Source organism: Hyla sarda, chromosome 1, assembly GCF_029499605.1.
Source record: "Hyla sarda isolate aHylSar1 chromosome 1, aHylSar1.hap1, whole genome shotgun sequence".
Taxonomy (NCBI): domain Eukaryota; kingdom Metazoa; phylum Chordata; class Amphibia; order Anura; family Hylidae; genus Hyla; species Hyla sarda.
In genome coordinates, this window is record NC_079189.1 from 275,087,384 (window position 1) to 275,110,231 (window position 22,848).

General features: G+C 49.9%; 15 pseudogenes; all 15 read left to right on the forward strand.

The window, feature by feature from the left end:
• The first annotated feature begins 927 nt into the window (after nt 1-927).
• On the forward strand, nt 928-1,047 carry LOC130352689 (5S ribosomal RNA; annotated as a pseudogene).
• Nucleotides 1,048-2,322: 1,275 nt separating this feature from the next.
• LOC130346221 (5S ribosomal RNA) lies at nt 2,323-2,442 on the forward strand (annotated as a pseudogene).
• A 4,685-nt stretch (nt 2,443-7,127) lies between these two features.
• Nucleotides 7,128-7,247, forward strand: LOC130334105 (5S ribosomal RNA; annotated as a pseudogene).
• An 870-nt stretch (nt 7,248-8,117) lies between these two features.
• LOC130314634 (5S ribosomal RNA) lies at nt 8,118-8,237 on the forward strand (annotated as a pseudogene).
• An 82-nt stretch (nt 8,238-8,319) lies between these two features.
• Nucleotides 8,320-8,439, forward strand: LOC130331084 (5S ribosomal RNA; annotated as a pseudogene).
• Nucleotides 8,440-9,488: 1,049 nt separating this feature from the next.
• Nucleotides 9,489-9,608, forward strand: LOC130330961 (5S ribosomal RNA; annotated as a pseudogene).
• An 877-nt stretch (nt 9,609-10,485) lies between these two features.
• On the forward strand, nt 10,486-10,605 carry LOC130352284 (5S ribosomal RNA; annotated as a pseudogene).
• Nucleotides 10,606-11,463: 858 nt separating this feature from the next.
• Nucleotides 11,464-11,583, forward strand: LOC130336180 (5S ribosomal RNA; annotated as a pseudogene).
• A 1,456-nt stretch (nt 11,584-13,039) lies between these two features.
• On the forward strand, nt 13,040-13,159 carry LOC130320935 (5S ribosomal RNA; annotated as a pseudogene).
• A 272-nt stretch (nt 13,160-13,431) lies between these two features.
• LOC130331816 (5S ribosomal RNA) lies at nt 13,432-13,551 on the forward strand (annotated as a pseudogene).
• A 332-nt stretch (nt 13,552-13,883) lies between these two features.
• On the forward strand, nt 13,884-14,003 carry LOC130321713 (5S ribosomal RNA; annotated as a pseudogene).
• Nucleotides 14,004-15,854: 1,851 nt separating this feature from the next.
• Nucleotides 15,855-15,974, forward strand: LOC130330969 (5S ribosomal RNA; annotated as a pseudogene).
• An 877-nt stretch (nt 15,975-16,851) lies between these two features.
• LOC130352295 (5S ribosomal RNA) lies at nt 16,852-16,971 on the forward strand (annotated as a pseudogene).
• An 858-nt stretch (nt 16,972-17,829) lies between these two features.
• On the forward strand, nt 17,830-17,949 carry LOC130336202 (5S ribosomal RNA; annotated as a pseudogene).
• A 2,300-nt stretch (nt 17,950-20,249) lies between these two features.
• Nucleotides 20,250-20,369, forward strand: LOC130321724 (5S ribosomal RNA; annotated as a pseudogene).
• The last annotated feature ends 2,479 nt before the right edge of the window (nt 20,370-22,848 follow it).

Genomic DNA, 22,848 nt, shown 5'->3' on the forward strand with positions numbered 1-22,848 from the left:
TACCCAGTCTTCGGGCCTGGTAAGTACCAGCATGGGAGACTGGCTGGGAATCCCGGGTGCAGTTGACATTTTGCTCCGATTCCGAAAATTATTTATTGATGCTTAAATCCACAGTATACAAAGTGTGAAGCTGTCAACGGCCATCCTAAGCTGAACGCGCCTGCTCTCGTCAGATTGCAGACTGCTACCCAGCTTAGGGCCTGGTAAGTACCAGCATGGTAGACTGGCTGGAATCCCGGGTGCAGTTGACATTTTAATCTGTTGCCGCCTTCCGCTCCGATTCGGAAAAGGATTTATTGATGCTTAAATCCACAATATACAGGGTGTGAAGCTGTCAACGGCCATCCTAAGCTGAACGTGTCTGCTCTCCTCAGATCGCAGACTGCTGCCCGGCAGATACCGGCGTGGGAGACTGGCTGGCAATCCAAGGTGCCATTGACATTTTGCTCTGTTGCCGCCTTCCTCTCCGATTAATAAAAATATTTATCGATGCTTAAATCCACATTATACAATGCGTGAAGATGACAACGGCCATCCTAAGCTGATCGTGCCTGCTCTCGTCAGATCGCAGACTGCTACCCAGCTTAGTGCCCAGTAAGTACCGGCATGGGAGACTGGCTGGGAATCCCGGCTGCCGTTGACATTTTGCTCTGTTGCCGCCTTCCGTTCCGATTCCGAAAAGGATTTATTGATGCTTAAATGCACAGTATAAAAATCGTGAAGCTGTCAATGGCCATCCTAAGCTTAACGCGCCTGCTCTCGTCAGATCGCAGACTGGTACAGATCTTAGGGCCCGGTAAGTACCGGCATGAGACACTGGCTGGGAATCCCGGCTGCCGTTGACATTTTGCTCTGTTGCCGCCTTCCGTTCCGATTCCGAAAAGGATTTATTGATGCTTAAATGCACAGTATAAAGGATGAAAAGATGTCAACGGCCAACCTAAGCTGATCGCGCCTGCTCTCGTCAGATCGCAGACTGCTACCCAGCTTAGGGCCCGGTAAGTACCAGCATGGGAGACTGACTGGGAATCCCAGGTGTCGTTGACATTTTGCTCTGTTGCCGCCTTCCGCTCCGTTTCCGTAAAGGATTTATTGATGCTTAAATCCACAGTATACAGGGTGTGAAAATGTCTACGGCCATGCTAAGCTGAATGTGTCAGTTCTCGTCAGATCGCAGACTGCTACCCAGCTTCGGGCCTGGTAAGTACCAGCATGGGAGACTGGCTGGGAATCCCGGGTGCAGTTGACATTTTGCTCTGTTTCTGCTCCGATTCCGAAAATTATTTATTGATGCTTAAATCCACAGTATACAAAGTGTGAAGCTGTCAACGGCCATCCTAAGCTGAACGCGCCTGCTCTCGTCAGATCGCAGACTGCTACCCAGCTTAGGGCCTGGTAAGTACCAGCATGGGAGACTGGCTGGGAATCCCGGGTGCAGTTGAAATTTTAATCTGTTGCCGCCTTCCGCTCCGATTCGGAAAAGGATTTATTGATGCTTAAATCCACAATATACAGGGTGTGAAGCTGTCAACGGCCATCCTAAGCCTGAACGTGCCTGCTCTCCTCAGATCGCAGACTGCTGCCCGGCAGTTACCGGCATGGGAGACTGGCTGGCAATCCAAGGTGCCATTGACATTTTGCTCTGTTGCCGCCTTCCTCTCCGTTTAAAAAAATATTTATTGATGCTTAAATCCACAATATACAAGGCGTGAAGATGTCAACGGCCATCCTAAACTGAACGCGCCTGCTCTCGTCAGATCGCAGACTGCTACCCAGCTTAGGGCCCAGTAAGTACCGGCATGGGAGACTGGCTGGGAATCACGGTTGCCGTTGACATTTTGCTCTGTTGCCGCCTTCCGTTCCGATTCCGAAAAGGATTTATTGATGCTTAAATGCACAGTATACAAAGTGTGAAGCTGTCAACGGCCATCCTATGCTGAACGCCCCTGCTCTCGTCAGATCGCACACTGCTACCCAGCTTAGGGCCTGGTAAGTACCAGCATGGGAGACTGGCTGGGAATCCCGGGTGCAGTTGACATTTTAATCTGTTGCCGCCTTCCGCTCCGATTCGGAAAAGGATTTATTGATGCTTAAATGCACAGTATAAAGGGCGTGAAGCTGTCAACGGCCATCCTAAGCTGAACGCGCCTGCTCTCGTCAGATCGCAGACTGCTACCCAGCTTAGGGCCCAGTAAGTACCAGCATGGGAGACTGGCTGGGAATCCCAGGTGTTGTTGACATTTTGCTCTGTAGCCGCCTTCCGCTCCGATTCCGAAAAGGATTTATTGATGTTTAAATGCACAGTATAAAAAGCATGAAGCTGTCAATGGCCATCCTAAGCTGAACGCGCCTGCTCTCGACAGATCGCAGACTGCTACCCAGCTTAGGGCCCGGTAAGTACTGGCATGGGAGACTGGCTGGGAATCCCAGGTGCCGTTGACATTTTGCTCTATTGCTGCCTTCCGCTCCGATTCCGAAAAGAATTTATTGATGCTTAAATCCACAGTATACAAGGTGTGAAGCTGTCGACGGCCATCCTAAGCTTAACGTGCCTGCTCTCGTCAGATCGCAGACTGGTACAGATCTTAGGGCCCGGTAAGTACCGGCATGAGACACTGGCTGGGAATCCCGGCTGCCGTTGACATTTTGCTCTGTTGCCGCCTTCCGTTCCGATTCCGAAAAGGATTTATTGATGCTTAAATGCACAGTATAAAGGATGAGAAGATGTTAACGGCCAACCTAAGCTGATCGCGCCTGCTCTCGTCAGATCGCAGACTGCTACCCAGCTTAGGGCCCGGTAAGTACCAGCATGGGAGACTGACTGGGAATCCCAGGTGTCGTTGACATTTTGCTCTGTTGCCGCCTTCCGCTCCGATTCCGTAAAGGATTTATTGATGCTTAAATCCACAGTATACAGGGTGTGAAAATGTCTACGGCCATCCTAAGCTGAATGTGTCAGTTCTAGTGAGATCGCAGACTGCTACCCAGCTTCGGGCCTGGTAAGTACCAGCATGGGAGACTGGCTGGGAATCCCGGGTGCAGTTGACATTTTGCTCTGTTTCTGCTCCGATTCCGAAAATTATTTATTGATGCTTAAATCCACAGTATACAAAGTGTGAAGCTGTCAACAGCCATCCTAAGCTGAACGCGCCTGCTCTCGTCAGATCGCAGACTGCTACCCAGCTTAGGGCCTGGTAAGTACCAGCATGGGAGACTGGCTCGGAATCCCGGGTGCAGTTGACATTTTAATCTGTTGCCGCCTTCCGCTCCGATTCGGAAAAGGATTTATTGATGCTTAAATCCACAATATACAGGGTGTGAAGCTGTCAACGGCCATCCTAAGCCTGAACATGCCTGCTCTCCTCAGATCGCAGACTGCTGCCCGGCAGTTACCGGCATGGGAGACTGGCTGGCAATCCAAGGTGCCATTGACATTTTGCTCTGTTGCCGCCTTCCTCTCCGATTAAAAAAATATTTATTGATGCTTAAATCCACAATATACAAGGCATGAAGATGTCAACGGCCATCCTAAACTGAACGCGCCTGCTCTCGTCAGATCGCAGACTGCTACCCAGCTTAGGGCCCAGTAAGTACCGGCATGGGAGACTGGCTGGGAATCCCGGGTGCAGTTGACATTTTGCTCTGTTGCCGCCTTCCGTTCCGATTCCGAAAAGGATTTATTGATGCTTAAATGCACAGTATAAAAAGCATGAAGCTGTCAATGGCCATCCTAAGCTGAACGCGCCTGCTCTCGTCAGATCGCAGACTGCTACCCAGCTTAGGGCCCGGTAAGTACTGGCATGGGAGACTGGCTGGGAATCCCGGTTGACATTTTGCTCTATTGCTGCCTTCCGCTCCGATTCCGAAAATAATTTATTGATGTCTAAATCCACAGTATACAAGGTGTGAAGCTGTCGACGGCCATCCTAAGCTTAACGCGCCTGCTCTCGTCAGATCGCAGACTGGTACAGATCTTAGGGCCCGGTAAGTACTGGCATGGGACACTGGCTGGGAATCCCGGTTGCCGTTGACATTTTGCTCTGTTGCCGCCTTCCGTTCCGATTCCGAAAAGGATTTATTGATGCTTAAATCCACAGTATGCAGGGTGTGAAGATGTCTACGGCCATCCTAAGCTGAATGCGCTTGTTCTCGTCAGATCGCAGACTGCTACCCAGCTTCGCGCCTGGTAAGTACCAGCATGGGAGACTGGCTGGGAATCCCGGGTGCAGTTGACATTTTGCTCTGTTTCTGCTCCGATTCCAAAAATTTTTTATTGATGCTTAAATCCACAGTATACAAAGTGTGAAGCTGTCAACGGCCATCCTAAGCTGAACGCGCCTGCTCTCATCAGATCCCAGACTGCTACCCAGCTTAGGGCCTGGTAAGTACCAGCATGGGAGACTGGCTGGGAATCCCGGGTGCAGTTGACATTTTAATCTGTTGCCGCCTTCCGCTCCGATTCGGAAAAGGATTTATTGATGCTTAAATCCACAATATACAGGGTGTGAAGCTGTCAACGGCCATCCTAAGCCTGAACGTGCCTGCTCTCCTCAGATCGCAGACTGCTGCCCGGCAGTTACCGGCATGGGAGACTGGCTGGCAATCCAAGGTGCCATTGACATTTTGCTCTGTTGCCGCCTACCTCTCCGATTAAAAAAATATTTATTGATGCTTAAATCCACAGTATACAAAGTGTGAAGCTGTCAACGGCCATCCTAAGCTGAACGCGCCTGCTCTCGTCAGATCGCAGACTGCTACCCAGCTTAGGGCCCAGTAAGTACCGGCATGGGAGACTGGCTGGGAATCCCGGGTGCAGTTGACATTTTGCTCTGTTGCCGCCTTCCGTTCCGATTCCGAAAAGGATTTATTGATGCTTAACCCCTTAAGGACCAATGACGTACCGGTACGTCATTGGTCCTGCTCTTCTGATATAACGCGGGGTTACTCATATCATGGCGGGCCCGGCGTCATAGTGAAGCCGGGACCCGCCTCTAATAGCGCGCAACGCCGATCGCGGCGCCGCTCGCTATTAACCCTTTAGCCGCGCGCTCAAAGCTGAGCCGCGCGGCTAAAAGTGAAAGTGAAAGTTCCCGGCTAGCTCAGTCGGGCTGTTCGGGATAGCCGCGGCTAATCGCGGCATCCCGAACAGCTGACAGGACAGCGGGAGGGCCCCTTCCTGCCTCCTCGCTGTCCGATCGCCGAATGACTGCTCAGTGCCTGAGATCCAGGCATGAGAAACCAGTGATCAACATAGAAGATCAGTGTGTGCAGTGCTATAGGTCCCTATGGGACCTATAACACTGCAAAAAAAAAGTGAAAAAAAAAAGTGAATAAAGATCATTTAACTCCTCCCCTATTAAAAGTTTGAATCACCCCCCTTTTCCAATAAAAAAAAAACACAGTGTAAATAAAAATAAAAATAAACATAAGTGGTATCACCGCGTGCGGAAATGTCCGAATTATAAAAATATATCATTAATTAAACCGCTCGGTCAATGGCGTGCGCGCAAAAAAATTCCAAAGTCCAAAATAGTGCATTTTTGGTCACTTTTTATATCATTTAAAAATGAATAAAAAGTGATCAATAAGTCCTATCAATGCAAAAATGGTACCGTTAAAAACTTCAGATCACGGCGCAAAAAATGAGCCCTCATACCGCCCCATACACGGAAAAATAAAAAAGTTATAGGGGTCAGAAGATGACAATTTTAAACGTATTAATTTTCCTGCATGTAGTTATGATTTTTTCCAAAAGTCCGACAAAATCAAACCTATATAAGTAGGGTATCATTTTAATCGTATGGACCTACAGAATACATATCAGGTGTCATTTTTACCGAAAAATGTACTACGTAGAAACGGAAGCCCCCAAAAGTTACAAAACAGCGTTTTTTTTTCAATTTTGTCGCACAATGATTTTTTTTCCCGCTTCACCATAGATTTTTGGGCAAAATGACTGACGTCATTAAAAAGTAGAATTGGTGGCGCAAAAAATAAGCCATCATATGGATTTTTAGGTGTAAATTTGAAAGAGTTATGATTTTTTAAAGGCAAGGAGCAAAAAACGAAAATGCAAAAACGGAAAAACTTCCGGTCCTTAAGGGGTTAAATGCACAGTATAAAATGCATAAAGCTGTCAATGGCCATCCTAAGCTGAACGCGCCTGCTCTCGTCAGATCGCAGACTGCTACCTAGCCTAGGGCCCGGTAAGTACTGGCATGGGAGACTGGCTGGGAATCCCGGTTGACATTTTGCTCTATTGCTGCCTTCCGCTCCGATTCCGAAAAGAATTTATTGATGTTTAAATCCACAGTATACAAGGTGTGAAGCTGTCGACGGCCATCCTAAGCTTAACGTGCCTGCTCTCGTCAGATCGCAGACTGGTACAGATCTTAGGGCCCGGTAAGTACCGTCATGGGACACTGGCTGGGAATCCCGGCTGCCGTTGACATTTTGCTCTGTTGCCGCCTTCCGTTCCGATTCCGAAAAGGATTTATTGATGCTTAAATCCACAGTATACATTGTGTGAAGCCGTCTACGGCTATCCTAAGCTGAATGTGCCTGTTCTTGTCAGATCGCAGACTGCTGCCCGGCAAGTACGGGCGTGGGAGACTGACTGGCAATCCAAGGTGCTATTGACATTTTGCTCTGTTGCCGCCTTCCTCTCCGATTCCAAAAATAATTTATTGATGCTTAAATCCACAGTACACAAGGTGTGAAGCTGTCGACGGCCATCCTAAGCTTAACGCGCCTGCTCTCGTCAGATCGCAGACTGGTACAGATCTTAGGGCCCGGTAAGTACCGGCATGGGACACTGGCTGGGAATCCCGGTTGCCGTTGACATTTTGCTCTATTGCTGCCTTCCGCTCCGATTCCGAAAATAATTTATTGATGCTTAAATCCACAGTATACAAGGTGTGAAGCTGTCGACGGCCATCCTAAGCTTAACGCGCCTGCTCTCGTCAGATCGTAGACTGATACAGATCTTAGGGCCCGGTAAGTACCGGCATGGGACACTGGCTGGGAATCCCGGCTGCTGTTGACATTTTGCTCTGTTGCCGCCTTCCGTTCCGATTCCGAAAAGGATTTATTGATGCTTAAATGCACAGTATAAAGGACAAGAAGATGTCAACGGCCAACCTAAGCTGAACGCGCCTGCTCTCGTCAGATCGCAGACTGCTACCCAGCTTAGGGCCCGGTAAGTACCAGCATGGGAGACTGACTGGGAATCCCAGGTGTCGTTGACATTTTGCTCTGTTGCCGCCTTCCGCTCCGATTCCGTAAAGGATTTATTGATGCTTAAATCCACAGTATACAGCGTGTGAAGATGTCTACGGCCATCCTAAGCTGAATGTGTCTGTTCTCGTCAGATCGCAGACTGCTACCCAGCTTCGGGCCTGGTAAGTACCAGCATGGGAGACTGGCTGGGAATCCCGGGTGCAGTTGACATTTTGCTCTGTTTCTGCTCCGATTCCGAAAATTATTTATTGATGCTTAAATCCACAGTATACAAAGTGTGAAGCTGTCAACGGCCATCCTAAGCTGAACGCGCCTGCTCTCGTCAGATCGCAGACTGCTACCCAGCTTAGGGCCTGGTAAGTACCAGCATGGTAGACTGGCTGGAATCCCGGGTGCAGTTGACATTTTAATATGTTGCCGCCTTCCGCTCCGATTCGGAAAAGGATTTATTGATGCTTAAATCCACAATATACAGGGTGTGAAGCTGTCAACGGCCATCCTAAGCTGAACGTGTCTGCTCTCCTCAGATCGCAGACTGCTGCCCGGCAGATACCGGCGTGGGAGACTGGCTGGCAATCCAAGGTGCCATTGACATTTTGCTCTGTTGCCGCCTTCCTCTCCGATTAATAAAAATATTTATTGATGCTTAAATCCACAATATACAATGCGTGAAGATGTCAACGGCCATCCTAAGCTTAACGCGCCTGCTCTCGTCAGATCGCAGACTGGTACAGATCTTAGGGCCCGGTAAGTACCGGCATGGGACACTGGCTGGGAATCCCGGCTGCCGTTGACATGTTGCTCTGTTGCCGCCTTCCGTTCCGATTCCGAAAAGGATTTATTGATGCTTAAATGCACAGTATAAAGGGCAAGAAGCTGTCAACGGCCATCCTAAGCTGAACGCGCCTGCTCTCGTCAGATCGCAGACTGCTACCCAGCTTAGGGCCCGGTAAGTACCAGCATGGGAGACTGGCTGGGAATCCCAGGTGTCGTTGACATTTTGCTCTGTTGCTGCCTTCCGCTCCGATTCCGAAAAGGATTTATTGATGCTTAAATCCACAGTATACAGGGTGTGAAGATGTCTACGGCCATCCTAAGCTGAACGCGCCTGCTCTCGTCAGATCGCAGACTGCTACCCAGCTTAGGGCCTGGTAAGTACCAGCATGGGAGACTGGCTGGGAATCCCAGGTGTTGTTGACATTTTGCTCTGTAGTCGCCTTCCGCTTCGATTCCGAAAAGGATTTATTGATGCTTAAATCCACAGTATACAGGGTGTGAAGCCGTCTACAGCTATCCTAAGCTGAATGTGCCTGTTCTTGTCAGATCGCAGACTGCTGCCCCGCAAGTACGGGCATGGGAGACTGGCTGGCAATCCAAGGTGATATTGACATTTTGCTCTGTTGCCGCCTTCCTCTCCGATTCCGAAAAGGATTTATTGATGCTTAAATGCACAGTATAAAAAGCATGATGCAGTCAATGGCCATCCTAAGCTGAACGCGCCTGCTCTCGTCAGATCGCAGACTGCTACCCAGCTTCGGGCCTGGTAAGTACCAGCATGGGAGACTGGCTGGGAATCCCGGGTGCAGTTGACATTTTGCTCTGTTTCTGCTCCGATTCCGAAAATTATTTATTGATGCTTAAATCCACAGTATACAAAGTGTGAAGCTGGCAACGGCCATCCTAAGCTGAACACGCCTGCTCTCATCAGATTGCAGACTGCTACCCAGCTTAGGGCCTGGTAAGTACCAGCATGGGAGACTGGCTGGGAATCCCGGGTGCAGTTGACATTTTAATCTGTTGCCACCTTCCGCTCCGATTCGGAAAAGGATTTATTGATGCTTAAATCCACAAAATACAGGGTGTGAAGCTGTCAACGGCCATCCTAAGCCTGAACGTGCCTGCTCTCCTCAGATCGCAGACTGCTGCCCGGCAGTTACCGGCATGGGAGACTGGCTGGCAATCCAAGGTACCATTGACATTTTGCTCTGTTGCCGCCTTCCTCTCCGATGAAAAAAATCTTTATTGATGCTTAAATCCACAATATACAAGGCGTGAAGATGTCAACGGCCATCCTAAGCTGAACGTGCCTTCTCTCGTCAGATCGCAGACTGCTGCCCAGTAAGTACCGGCATGGGAGACTGGCTGGGAATCCCGGGTGCAGTTGACATTTTGCTCTGTTGCCGCCTTCCGTTCCGATTCCGAAAAGGATTTATTGATGCTTAAATGCACAGTATAAAAAGCATGAAGCTGTCAATGGCCATCCTAAGCTGAACGCGCCTGCTCTCGTCAGATCGCAGACTGCTACCCAGCTTAGGGCCCGGTAAGTACTGGCATGGGAGACTGGCTGGGAATCCCGGTTGCTGTTGACATTTTGCTCTATTGCTGCCTTCCGCTCCGATTCCGAAAATAATTTATTGATACTTAAATCCACAGTATACAAGGTGTGAAGCTGTCGACGGCCATCCTAAGCTTAACGCGCCTGCTCTCGTCAGATCGCAGACTGGTACAGATCTTAGGGCCCGATAAGTACCGGCATGGGACACTGGCTGGGAATCCCGGCTGCCGTTGACATTTTGCTCTGTTGCCGCCTTCCGTTCCGATTCCGAAAAGGATTTATTGATGTTTAAATCCACAGTATACATTGTGTGAGGCCGTCTACGGCTATCCTAAGCTGAATGTGCCTGTTCTTGTCAGATCGCAGACTGCTGCCCGGCAAGTAAGGGCATGGGAGACTGGCTGGCAATCCAAGGTGCTATTGACATTTTGCTCTGTTGCCGCCTTCCTCTCCGATTCCGAAAAGGATTTATTGATGCTTAAATGCACAGTATAAAAAGCACGAAGCTTTCAATGGCCATTATAAGCTGAACGCGCCTGCTCTCATCAGATCGCAGACTGCTACCCAGCTTAGGGACCGGTAAGTACTAGCATGGGGACTGGCTGGGAATCCCAGGTGCCGTTGACATTTTGCTCTATTGCTGCCTTCCGCTCCGATTCCGAAAATAATTTATTGATGCTTAAATCCACAGTATACAAGGTGTGAAGCTGTCGACGGCCATCCTAAGCTTAACGCGCCTGCTCTCGTCAGATCGTAGACTGATACAGATCTTAGGGCCCGGTAAGTACCGGCATGGGACACTGGCTGGGAATCCCGGCTGCCGTTGACATTTTGCTCTGTTGCCGCCTTCCGTTCCGATTCCGAAAAGGATTTATTGATGCTTAAATGCACAGTATAAAGGACGAGAAGCTGTCAACGGCCATCCTAAGCTGAACGCGCCTGCTCTCGTCAGATCGCAGACTGCTACCCAGCTTAGGGCCTGGTAAGTACCAGCATGGGAGACTGGCTGGGAATCCCAGGTGTCGTTGACATTTTGCTCTGTTGCCGCCTTACGCTCCGATTCCGAAAAGGATTTATTGATGCTTAAATCCACAGTATACAGGGTGTGAAGATGTCTACGGCCATCCTAAGCTGAATGTGCCTGTTCTCGTCAGATCGCAGACTGCTACCCAGCTTCGGGCCTGGTAAGTACCAGCATGGGAGACTGGCTGGGAATCCCGAGTGCAGTTGACATTTTGCTCTGTTTCTGCTCCGATTCCGAAAATTATTATTGATGCTTAAATCCACAGTATACAAAGTGTGAAGCTGTCAACGGCCATCCTAAGCTGAACGCGCCTGCTCTCGTCAGATCGCAGACTGCTACCCAGCTTAGGGCCTGGTAAGTACCAGCAGGGGAGACTGGCTGGGAATCCCGGGTGCAGTTGACATTTTAATCTGTTGCCGCCTTCCGCTCCGATTCGGAAAAGGATTTATTGATGCTTAAATCCACAAAATACAGGGTGTGAAGCTGTCAAAGGCCATCCTAAGCCTGAACGTGCCTGCTCTCCTCAGATCGCAGACTGCTGCCCGGCAGTTAGCGGCATGGGAGACTGGCTGGCAATCCAAGGTACCATTGACATTTTGCTCTGTTTCCGCCTTCCTCTCCGATTAAAAAAATCTTTATTGATGCTTAAATCCACAATATACAAGGCGTGAAGATGTCAACGGCCATCCTAAGCTGAACGTGCCTTCTCTCGTCACATCGCAGACTGCTGCCCAGTAAGTACCGGCATGGGAGACTGGCTGGGAATCCCGGGTGCAGTTGACATTTTGCTCTGTTGCCGCCTTCCGTTCCGATTCCGAAAAGGATTTATTGATGCTTAAATGCACAGTATAAAAAGCATGAAGCTGTCAATGGCCATACTAAGCAGAACGCGCCTGCTCTCGTCAGATCGCAGACTGCTACCCAGCTTAGGGCCCGGTAAGTACTGGCATGGGAGACTGGCTGGGAATCCCGGTTGCTGTTGACATTTTGCTCTATTGCTGCCTTCCGCTCCGATTCCGAAAATAATTTATTGATGCTTAAATCCACAGTATACAAGGTGTGAAGCTGTCGACGGCAATCCTAAGCTTAACGCGCCTGCTCTCTTCAGATCGCAGACTGGTACAGATCTTAGGGCCCGGTAAGTACCGGCATGGGACACTGGCTGGGAATCCCGGCTGCCGTTGACATTTTGCTCTGTTGCCGCCTTCCGTTCCGATTCCGAAAAGGATTTATTGATGCTTAAATCCACAGTATACATTGTGTGAGGCCGTCTACGGCTATCCTAAGCTGAATGTGCCTGTTCTTGTCAGATTGCAGACTGCTGCCCGGCAAGTACGGGCATGGGAGACTGGCTGGCAATCCAAGGTGCTATTAACATTTTGCTCTGTTGCCGCCTTCCTCTCCGATTCCGAAAAGGATTTATTGATGCTTAAATGCAAAGTATAAAAAGCAAGAAGCTTTCAATGGCCATTATAAGCTGAACGCGCCTGCTCTCGTCAGATCGCAGACTGCTACCCAGCTTAGGGCCCGGTAAGTACCAGCATGGGAGACTGGCTGGGAATCCCAGGTGTCGTTGACATTTTGCTCTGTTGCCGCCTTCCGCGCCGATTCCGAAAAGGATTTATTGATGCTTAAATCCACAGTATACAGGGTGTGAAGATGTCTACGGCCATCCTAAGCTGAATGCGCCTGTTCTCGTCAGATTGCAGACTGCTACCCAGCTTCGGGCCTGGTAAGTACCAGCATGGGAAACTGGCTGGGAATCCCGGGTGCAGTTGACATTTTGCTCTGTTTCTGCTCCGATTCCGAAAATTATTTATTGATGCTTAAATCCACAGTATACAAAGTGTGAAGCTGTCAACGGCCATCCTAAGCTGAACGCGCCTGCTCTCGTTAGATCGCAGACTGCTACCCAGCTTAGGGCCTGGCAAGTACCAGCATGGGAGACTGGCTGGGAATCCCGGGTGCAGTTGACATTTTAATCTGTTGCCGCCTTCCGCTCCGATTCGGAAAAGGATTTATTGATGCTTAAATCCACAATATACAGGGTGTGAAGCTGTCAACGGCCATCCTAAGCCTGAACGTGCCTGCTCTCCTCAGATTGCAGACTGCTGCCCGGCATGGGAGACTGGCTGGCAATCCAAGGTGCCATTGACATTTTGCTCTGTTGCCGCCATCCTCTCCGATTAATAAAAATATTTATTGATGCTTAAATCCACAATATACAAGGCGTGAAGATGTCAACGGCCATCCTAAACTGAACGCGCCTGCTCTCGTCAGATCGCAGACTGCTACCCAGCTTAGGGCCCAGTAAGTACCAGCATGGGAGACTGGCTGGGAATCCCGGGTGCAGTTGACATTTTGCTCTGTTGCCACCTTCCGTTCCGATTCCGAAAAGGATTTATTGATGCTTAAATGCACAGTATAAAGGGCGTGAAGCTGTCAACGGCCATCCTAAGCTGAACGCGCCTGCTCTCGTCAGATCGCAGACTGCTACCCAGCTTAGGGCCCGGTAAGTACCAGCATGGGAGACTGGCTGGGAATCCCAGGTGTTGTTGACATTTTGCTCTTTAGCCGCCTTCCGCTCCGATTCCGAAAAGGATTTATTGATGCTTAAATCCACAGTATACAGGGTGTGAAGCCGTCTACGGCTATCCTAAGCTGAATGTGCCTGTTCTTGTCACATCGCAGACTGCTGCCCGGCAAGAACGGGCATGGGAGACTGGCTGGCAATCCAAGGTGCTATTGACATTTTGCTCTGTTGCCGCCTTCCTCTCCGATTCCGAAAAGGATTTATTGATGCTTAAATGCACAGTATAAAATTCATGAAGCTGTCAATGGCCATCCTAAGCTGAACGCGCCTGCTCTCGTCAGATCGCAGACTGCTACCCAGCTTAGGGCCCGGTAAGTACCAGCATGGGAGACTGGCTGGGAATCCCAGGTGTTGTTGACATTTTGCTCTGTAGCCGCCTTCCGCTCCGATTCCGAAAAGGATTTATTGATGCTTAAATCCACAGTATACAGGGTGTGAAGCCGTCTACGGCTATCCTAAGCTGAATGTGCCTGTTCTTGTCAGATCGCAGACTGCTGCCCGGCAAGTACGGGCATGGGAGACTGGCTGGCAATCCAAGGTGCTATTGACATTTTGCTCTGTTGCCGCCTTCCTCTCCGATTCCGAAAAGGATTTATTGATGATTAAAGGCACAGTATAAAAAGCATGAAGCTGTCAATGGCTGTCAATGGCTGTCAATGGCTGTCAATGGCTGTCAATGGCTGTCAATGGCTGTCAATGGCCGTCCTAAGCTGAACGCGCCTGCTCTCATCAGATCGCAGACTGCTACCCAGCTTAGGGCCCGGTAAGTACTGGCATGGGAGACTGGCTGGGAATCCCAGGTGCCGTTGACATTTTGCTCTATTGCTGCCTTCCGCTCAGATTCCGAAAAGAATTTATTGATGCTTAAATCCACAGTATACAAGGTGTGAAGCTGTCGACGGCCATCCTAAGCTTAACGCGCCTGCTCTTGTCAGATCGCAGACTGGTACAGATCTTAGGGCCCGGTAAGTACCGGCATGGGACACTGGCTGGGAATCCCGGCTGCCGTTGACATTTTGCTCTGTTGCCGCCTTCCTTTTCCGATTCCGAAAAGGATTTATTGATGCTTAAATGCACAGTATAAAGGGCAAGAAGCTGTCAATGGCCATCCTAAGCTGAACGTGCCTGCTCTCGTCAGATCGCAGACTGCTACCCAGCTTAGGGCCCGGTAAGTACCAGCATGGGAGACTGGCTGGGACTCCCAGGTGTCGTTGACATTTTGCTCTGTTGCCGCCTTATGCTCCGAATCCGAAAAGGATTTATTGATGCTTAAATCCACAGTATACAGGGTGTGAAGATGTCTACGGCCATCCTAAGCTGAATGCGCCTGTTCTCGTCAGATCGCAGACTGCTACCCAGCTTCGGGCCTGGTAAGTACCAGCATGGGAGACTGGCTGGGAATCCCGGGTGCAGTTGACATTTTGCTCTGTTTCTGCTCCGATTCCGAAAATTATTTATTGATGCTTAAATCCACAGTATACAAAACGTGAAGCTGTCAACGGACATCCTAAGCTGAACGCGCCTGCTCTCGTCAGATCGCAGACTGCTACCCAGCTTAGGACCTGGTAAGTACCTGCATGGGAGACTGGCTGGGAATCCCAGGTGTTGTTGACATTTTGCTCTGTAGTCGCCTTCCGCTTCGATTCCGAAAAGGATTTATTGATGCTTAAATCCACAGTATACAGGGTGTGAAGCCGTCTACAGCTATCCTAAGCTGAATGTGCCTGTTCTTGTCAGATCGCAGACTGCTGCCCCGCAAGTACGGGCATGGGAGACTGGCTGGCAATCCAAGGTGATATTGACATTTTGCTCTGTTGCCGCCTTCCTCTCCGATTCCGAAAAGGATTTATTGATGCTTAAATGCACAGTATAAAAAGCATGATGCAGTCAATGGCCATCCTAAGCTGAACGCGCCTGCTCTCGTCAGATCGCAGACTGCTACCCAGCTTCGGGCCTGGTAAGTACCAGCATGGGAGACTGGCTGGGAATCCCGGGTGCAGTTGACATTTTGCTCTGTTTCTGCTCCGATTCCGAAAATTATTTATTGATGCTTAAATCCACAGTATACAAAGTGTGAAGCTGGCAACGGCCATCCTAAGCTGAACACGCCTGCTCTCATCAGATTGCAGACTGCTACCCAGCTTAGGGCCTGGTAAGTACCAGCATGGGAGACTGGCTGGGAATCCCGGGTGCAGTTGACATTTTAATCTGTTGCCACCTTCCGCTCCGATTCGGAAAAGGATTTATTGATGCTTAAATCCACAAAATACAGGGTGTGAAGCTGTCAACGGCCATCCTAAGCCTGAACGTGCCTGCTCTCCTCAGATCGCAGACTGCTGCCCGGCAGTTACCGGCATGGGAGACTGGCTGGCAATCCAAGGTACCATTGACATTTTGCTCTGTTGCCGCCTTCCTCTCCGATGAAAAAAATCTTTATTGATGCTTAAATCCACAATATACAAGGCGTGAAGATGTCAACGGCCATCCTAAGCTGAACGTGCCTTCTCTCGTCAGATCGCAGACTGCTGCCCAGTAAGTACCGGCATGGGAGACTGGCTGGGAATCCCGGGTGCAGTTGACATTTTGCTCTGTTGCCGCCTTCCGTTCCGATTCCGAAAAGGATTTATTGATGCTTAAATGCACAGTATAAAAAGCATGAAGCTGTCAATGGCCATCCTAAGCTGAACGCGCCTGCTCTCGTCAGATCGCAGACTGCTACCCAGCTTAGGGCCCGGTAAGTACTGGCATGGGAGACTGGCTGGGAATCCCGGTTGCTGTTGACATTTTGCTCTATTGCTGCCTTCCGCTCCGATTCCGAAAATAATTTATTGATACTTAAATCCACAGTATACAAGGTGTGAAGCTGTCGACGGCCATCCTAAGCTTAACGCGCCTGCTCTCGTCAGATCGCAGACTGGTACAGATCTTAGGGCCCGATAAGTACCGGCATGGGACACTGGCTGGGAATCCCGGCTGCCGTTGACATTTTGCTCTGTTGCCGCCTTCCGTTCCGATTCCGAAAAGGATTTATTGATGTTTAAATCCACAGTATACATTGTGTGAGGCCGTCTACGGCTATCCTAAGCTGAATGTGCCTGTTCTTGTCAGATCGCAGACTGCTGCCCGGCAAGTAAGGGCATGGGAGACTGGCTGGCAATCCAAGGTGCTATTGACATTTTGCTCTGTTGCCGCCTTCCTCTCCGATTCCGAAAAGGATTTATTGATGCTTAAATGCACAGTATAAAAAGCACGAAGCTTTCAATGGCCATTATAAGCTGAACGCGCCTGCTCTCATCAGATCGCAGACTGCTACCCAGCTTAGGGACCGGTAAGTACTAGCATGGGGACTGGCTGGGAATCCCAGGTGCCGTTGACATTTTGCTCTATTGCTGCCTTCCGCTCCGATTCCGAAAATAATTTATTGATGCTTAAATCCACAGTATACAAGGTGTGAAGCTGTCGACGGCCATCCTAAGCTTAACGCGCCTGCTCTCGTCAGATCGTAGACTGATACAGATCTTAGGGCCCGGTAAGTACCGGCATGGGACACTGGCTGGGAATCCCGGCTGCCGTTGACATTTTGCTCTGTTGCCGCCTTCCGTTCCGATTCCGAAAAGGATTTATTGATGCTTAAATGCACAGTATAAAGGACGAGAAGCTGTCAACGGCCATCCTAAGCTGAACGCGCCTGCTCTCGTCAGATCGCAGACTGCTACCCAGCTTAGGGCCTGGTAAGTACCAGCATGGGAGACTGGCTGGGAATCCCAGGTGTCGTTGACATTTTGCTCTGTTGCCGCCTTACGCTCCGATTCCGAAAAGGATTTATTGATGCTTAAATCCACAGTATACAGGGTGTGAAGATGTCTACGGCCATCCTAAGCTGAATGTGCCTGTTCTCGTCAGATCGCAGACTGCTACCCAGCTTCGGGCCTGGTAAGTACCAGCATGGGAGACTGGCTGGGAATCCCGAGTGCAGTTGACATTTTGCTCTGTTTCTGCTCCGATTCCGAAAATTATTATTGATGCTTAAATCCACAGTATACAAAGTGTGAAGCTGTCAACGGCCATCCTAAGCTGAACGCGCCTGCTCTCGTCAGATCGCAGACTGCTACCCAGCTTAGGGCCTGGTAAGTACCAGCAGGGGAGACTGGCTGGGAATCCCGGGTGCAGTTGACATTTTAATCTGTTGCCGCCTTCCGCTCCGATTCGGAAAAGGATTTATTGATGCTTAAATCCACAAAATACAGGGTGTGAAGCTGTCAAAGGCCATCCTAAGCCTGAACGTGCCTGCTCTCCTCAGATCGCAGACTGCTGCCCGGCAGTTAGCGGCATGGGAGACTGGCTGGCAATCCAAGGTACCATTGACATTTTGCTCTGTTTCCGCCTTCCTCTCCGATTAAAAAAATCTTTATTGATGCTTAAATCCACAATATACAAGGCGTGAAGATGTCAACGGCCATCCTAAGCTGAACGTGCCTTCTCTCGTCACATCGCAGACTGCTGCCCAGTAAGTACCGGCATGGGAGACTGGCTGGGAATCCCGGGTGCAGTTGACATTTTGCTCTGTTGCCGCCTTCCGTTCCGATTCCGAAAAGGATTTATTGATGCTTAAATGCACAGTATAAAAAGCATGAAGCTGTCAATGGCCATACTAAGCAGAACGCGCCTGCTCTCGTCAGATCGCAGACTGCTACCCAGCTTAGGGCCCGGTAAGTACTGGCATGGGAGACTGGCTGGGAATCCCGGTTGCTGTTGACATTTTGCTCTATTGCTGCCTTCCGCTCCGATTCCGAAAATAATTTATTGATGCTTAAATCCACAGTATACAAGGTGTGAAGCTGTCGACGGCCATCCTAAGCTTAACGCGCCTGCTCTCTTCAGATCGCAGACTGGTACAGATCTTAGGGCCCGGTAAGTACCGGCATGGGACACTGGCTGGGAATCCCGGCTGCCGTTGACATTTTGCTCTGTTGCCGCCTTCCGTTCCGATTCCGAAAAGGATTTATTGATGCTTAAATCCACAGTATACATTGTGTGAGGCCGTCTACGGCTATCCTAAGCTGAATGTGCCTGTTCTTGTCAGATTGCAGACTGCTGCCCGGCAAGTACGGGCATGGGAGACTGGCTGGCAATCCAAGGTGCTATTAACATTTTGCTCTGTTGCCGCCTTCCTCTCCGATTCCGAAAAGGATTTATTGATGCTTAAATGCAAAGTATAAAAAGCAAGAAGCTTTCAATGGCCATTATAAGCTGAACGCGCCTGCTCTCGTCAGATCGCAGACTGCTACCCAGCTTAGGGCCCGGTAAGTACCAGCATGGGAGACTGGCTGGGAATCCCAGGTGTCGTTGACATTTTGCTCTGTTGCCGCCTTCCGCGCCGATTCCGAAAAGGATTTATTGATGCTTAAATCCACAGTATACAGGGTGTGAAGATGTCTACGGCCATCCTAAGCTGAATGCGCCTGTTCTCGTCAGATTGCAGACTGCTACCCAGCTTCGGGCCTGGTAAGTACCAGCATGGGAAACTGGCTGGGAATCCCGGGTGCAGTTGACATTTTGCTCTGTTTCTGCTCCGATTCCGAAAATTATTTATTGATGCTTAAATCCACAGTATACAAAGTGTGAAGCTGTCAACGGCCATCCTAAGCTGAACGCGCCTGCTCTCGTTAGATCGCAGACTGCTACCCAGCTTAGGGCCTGGCAAGTACCAGCATGGGAGACTGGCTGGGAATCCCGGGTGCAGTTGACATTTTAATCTGTTGCCGCCTTCCGCTCCGATTCGGAAAAGGATTTATTGATGCTTAAATCCACAATATACAGGGTGTGAAGCTGTCAACGGCCATCCTAAGCCTGAACGTGCCTGCTCTCCTCAGATTGCAGACTGCTGCCCGGCATGGGAGACTGGCTGGCAATCCAAGGTGCCATTGACATTTTGCTCTGTTGCCGCCATCCTCTCCGATTAATAAAAATATTTATTGATGCTTAAATCCACAATATACAAGGCGTGAAGATGTCAACGGCCATCCTAAACTGAACGCGCCTGCTCTCGTCAGATCGCAGACTGCTACCCAGCTTAGGGCCCAGTAAGTACCAGCATGGGAGACTGGCTGGGAATCCCGGGTGCAGTTGACATTTTGCTCTGTTGCCACCTTCCGTTCCGATTCCGAAAAGGATTTATTGATGCTTAAATGCACAGTATAAAGGGCGTGAAGCTGTCAACGGCCATCCTAAGCTGAACGGCCTGCTCTCGTCAGATCGCAGACTGCTACCCAGCTTAGGGCCCGGTAAGTACCAGCATGGAGACTGGCTGGGAATCCCAGGTGTTGTTGACATTTGCTCTTTAGCCGCCTCCGCTCCGATTCCGAAAAGGATTTATTGATGCTTAAATCCACAGTATACAGGGTGTGAAGCCGTCTACGGCTATCCTAAGCTGAATGTGCCTGTTCTTGTCACATCGCAGACTGCTGCCCGGCAAGAACGGGCATGGGAGACTGGCTGGCAATCCAAGGTGCTATTGACATTTTGCTCTGTTGCCGCCTTCCTCTCCGATTCCGAAAAGGATTTATTGATGCTTAAATGCACAGTATAAATTCATGAAGCTGTCAATGGCCATCTAAGCTGAACGCGCCTGCTCTCGTCAGATCGCAGACTGCTACCCAGCTTAGGGCCCGGTAAGTACCAGCATGGAGACTGGCTGGGAATCCCAGGTGTTGTTGACATTTTGCTCTGTAGCCGCCTTCCGCTCCGATTCCGAAAAGGATTTATTGATGCTTAAATCCACAGTATACAGGGTGTGAAGCCGTCTACGGCTATCTAAGCTGAATGTGCCTGTTCTTGTCAGATCGCAGACTGCTGCCCGGCAAGTACGGGCATGGGAGACTGGCTGCAATCCAAGGTGCTCAAGGTGCTATTGACATTTTGCTCTGTTGCCGCCTTCCTCTCCGATTCCGAAAAGGATTTATTGATGATTAAAGGCACAGTATAAAAAGCATGAAGCTGTCAATGGCTGTCAATGGCTGTCAATGGCTGTCAATGGCTGTCAATGGCTGTCAATGGCTGTCAATGGCCGTCCTAAGCTGAACGCGCCTGCTCTCATCAGATCGCAGACTGCTACCCAGCTTAGGGCCCGGTAAGTACTGGCATGGGAGACTGGCTGGGAATCCCAGGTGCCGTTGACATTTTGCTCTATTGCTGCCTTCCGCTCAGATTCCGAAAAGAATTTATTGATGCTTAAATCCACAGTATACAAGGTGTGAAGCTGTCGACGGCCATCCTAAGCTTAACGCGCCTGCTCTTGTCAGATCGCAGACTGGTACAGATCTTAGGGCCCGGTAAGTACCGGCATGGGACACTGGCTGGGAATCCCGGCTGCCGTTGACATTTTGCTCTGTTGCCGCCTTCCTTTTCCGATTCCGAAAAGGATTTATTGATGCTTAAATGCACAGTATAAAGGGCAAGAAGCTGTCAATGGCCATCCTAAGCTGAACGTGCCTGCTCTCGTCAGATCGCAGACTGTGCTACCCAGCTTAGGGCCCGGTAAGTACCAGCATGGGAGACTGGCTGGGACTCCCAGGTGTCGTTGACATTTTGCTCTGTTGCCGCCTTACGCTCCGATTCCGAAAAGGATTTATTGATGCTTAAATCCACAGTATACAGGGTGTGAAGATGTCTACGGCCATCCTAAGCTGAATGCGCCTGTTCTCGTCAGATCGCAGACTGCTACCCAGCTTCGGGCCTGGTAAGTACCAGCATGGGAGACTGGCTGGGAATCCCGGGTGCAGTTGACATTTTGCTCTGTTTCTGCTCCGATTCCGAAAATTATTTATTGATGCTTAAATCCACAGTATACAAAACGTGAAGCTGTCAACGGACATCCTAAGCTGAACGCGCCTGCTCTCGTCAGATCGCAGACTGCTACCCAGCTTAGGGCCTGGTAAGTACCAGCATGGGAGACTGGCTGGGAATCCCAGGTGTTGTTGACATTTTGCTCTGTAGTCGCCTTCCGCTTCGATTCCGAAAAGGATTTATTGATGCTTAAATCCACAGTATACAGGGTGTGAAGCCGTCTACAGCTATCCTAAGCTGAATGTGCCTGTTCTTGTCAGATCGCAGACTGCTGCCCCGCAAGTACGGGCATGGGAGACTGGCTGGCAATCCAAGGTGATATTGACATTTTGCTCTGTTGCCGCCTTCCTCTCCGATTCCGAAAAGGATTTATTGATGCTTAAATGCACAGTATAAAAAGCATGATGCAGTCAATGGCCATCCTAAGCTGAACGCGCCTGCTCTCGTCAGATCGCAGACTGCTACCCAGCTTCGGGCCTGGTAAGTACCAGCATGGGAGACTGGCTGGGAATCCCGGGTGCAGTTGACATTTTGCTCTGTTTCTGCTCCGATTCCGAAAATTATTTATTGATGCTTAAATCCACAGTATACAAAGTGTGAAGCTGGCAACGGCCATCCTAAGCTGAACACGCCTGCTCTCATCAGATTGCAGACTGCTACCCAGCTTAGGGCCTGGTAAGTACCAGCATGGGAGACTGGCTGGGAATCCCGGGTGCAGTTGACATTTTAATCTGTTGCCACCTTCCGCTCCGATTCGGAAAAGGATTTATTGATGCTTAAATCCACAAAATACAGGGTGTGAAGCTGTCAACGGCCATCCTAAGCCTGAACGTGCCTGCTCTCCTCAGATCGCAGACTGCTGCCCGGCAGTTACCGGCATGGGAGACTGGCTGGCAATCCAAGGTACCATTGACATTTTGCTCTGTTGCCGCCTTCCTCTCCGATGAAAAAAATCTTTATTGATGCTTAAATCCACAATATACAAGGCGTGAAGATGTCAACGGCCATCCTAAGCTGAACGTGCCTTCTCTCGTCAGATCGCAGACTGCTGCCCAGTAAGTACCGGCATGGGAGACTGGCTGGGAATCCCGGGTGCAGTTGACATTTTGCTCTGTTGCCGCCTTCCGTTCCGATTCCGAAAAGGATTTATTGATGCTTAAATGCACAGTATAAAAAGCATGAAGCTGTCAATGGCCATCCTAAGCTGAACGCGCTTGCTCTCGTCAGATCGCAGACTGCTACCCAGCTTAGGGCCCGGTAAGTACTGGCATGGGAGACTGGCTGGGAATCCGGTTGCTGTTGACATTTTGCTCTATTGCTGCCTTCCGCTCCGATTCCGAAAATAATTTATTGATACTTAAATCCACAGTATACAAGGTGTGAAGCTGTCGACGGCCATCCTAAGCTTAACGCGCCTGCTCTCGTCAGATCGCAGACTGGTACAGATCTTAGGGCCCGATAAGTACCGGCATGGGACACTGGCTGGGAATCCCGGCTGCCGTTGACATTTTGCTCTGTTGCCGCCTTCCGTTCCGATTCCGAAAAGGATTTATTGATGTTTAAATCCACAGTATACATTGTGTGAGGCCGTCTACGGCTATCCTAAGCTGAATGTGCCTGTTCTTGTCAGATCGCAGACTGCTGCCCGGCAAGTAAGGGCATGGGAGACTGGCTGGCAATCCAAGGTGCTATTGACATTTTGCTCTGTTGCCGCCTTCCTCTCCGATTCCGAAAAGGATTTATTGATGCTTAAATGCACAGTATAAAAAGCACGAAGCTTTCAATGGCCATTATAAGCTGAACGCGCCTGCT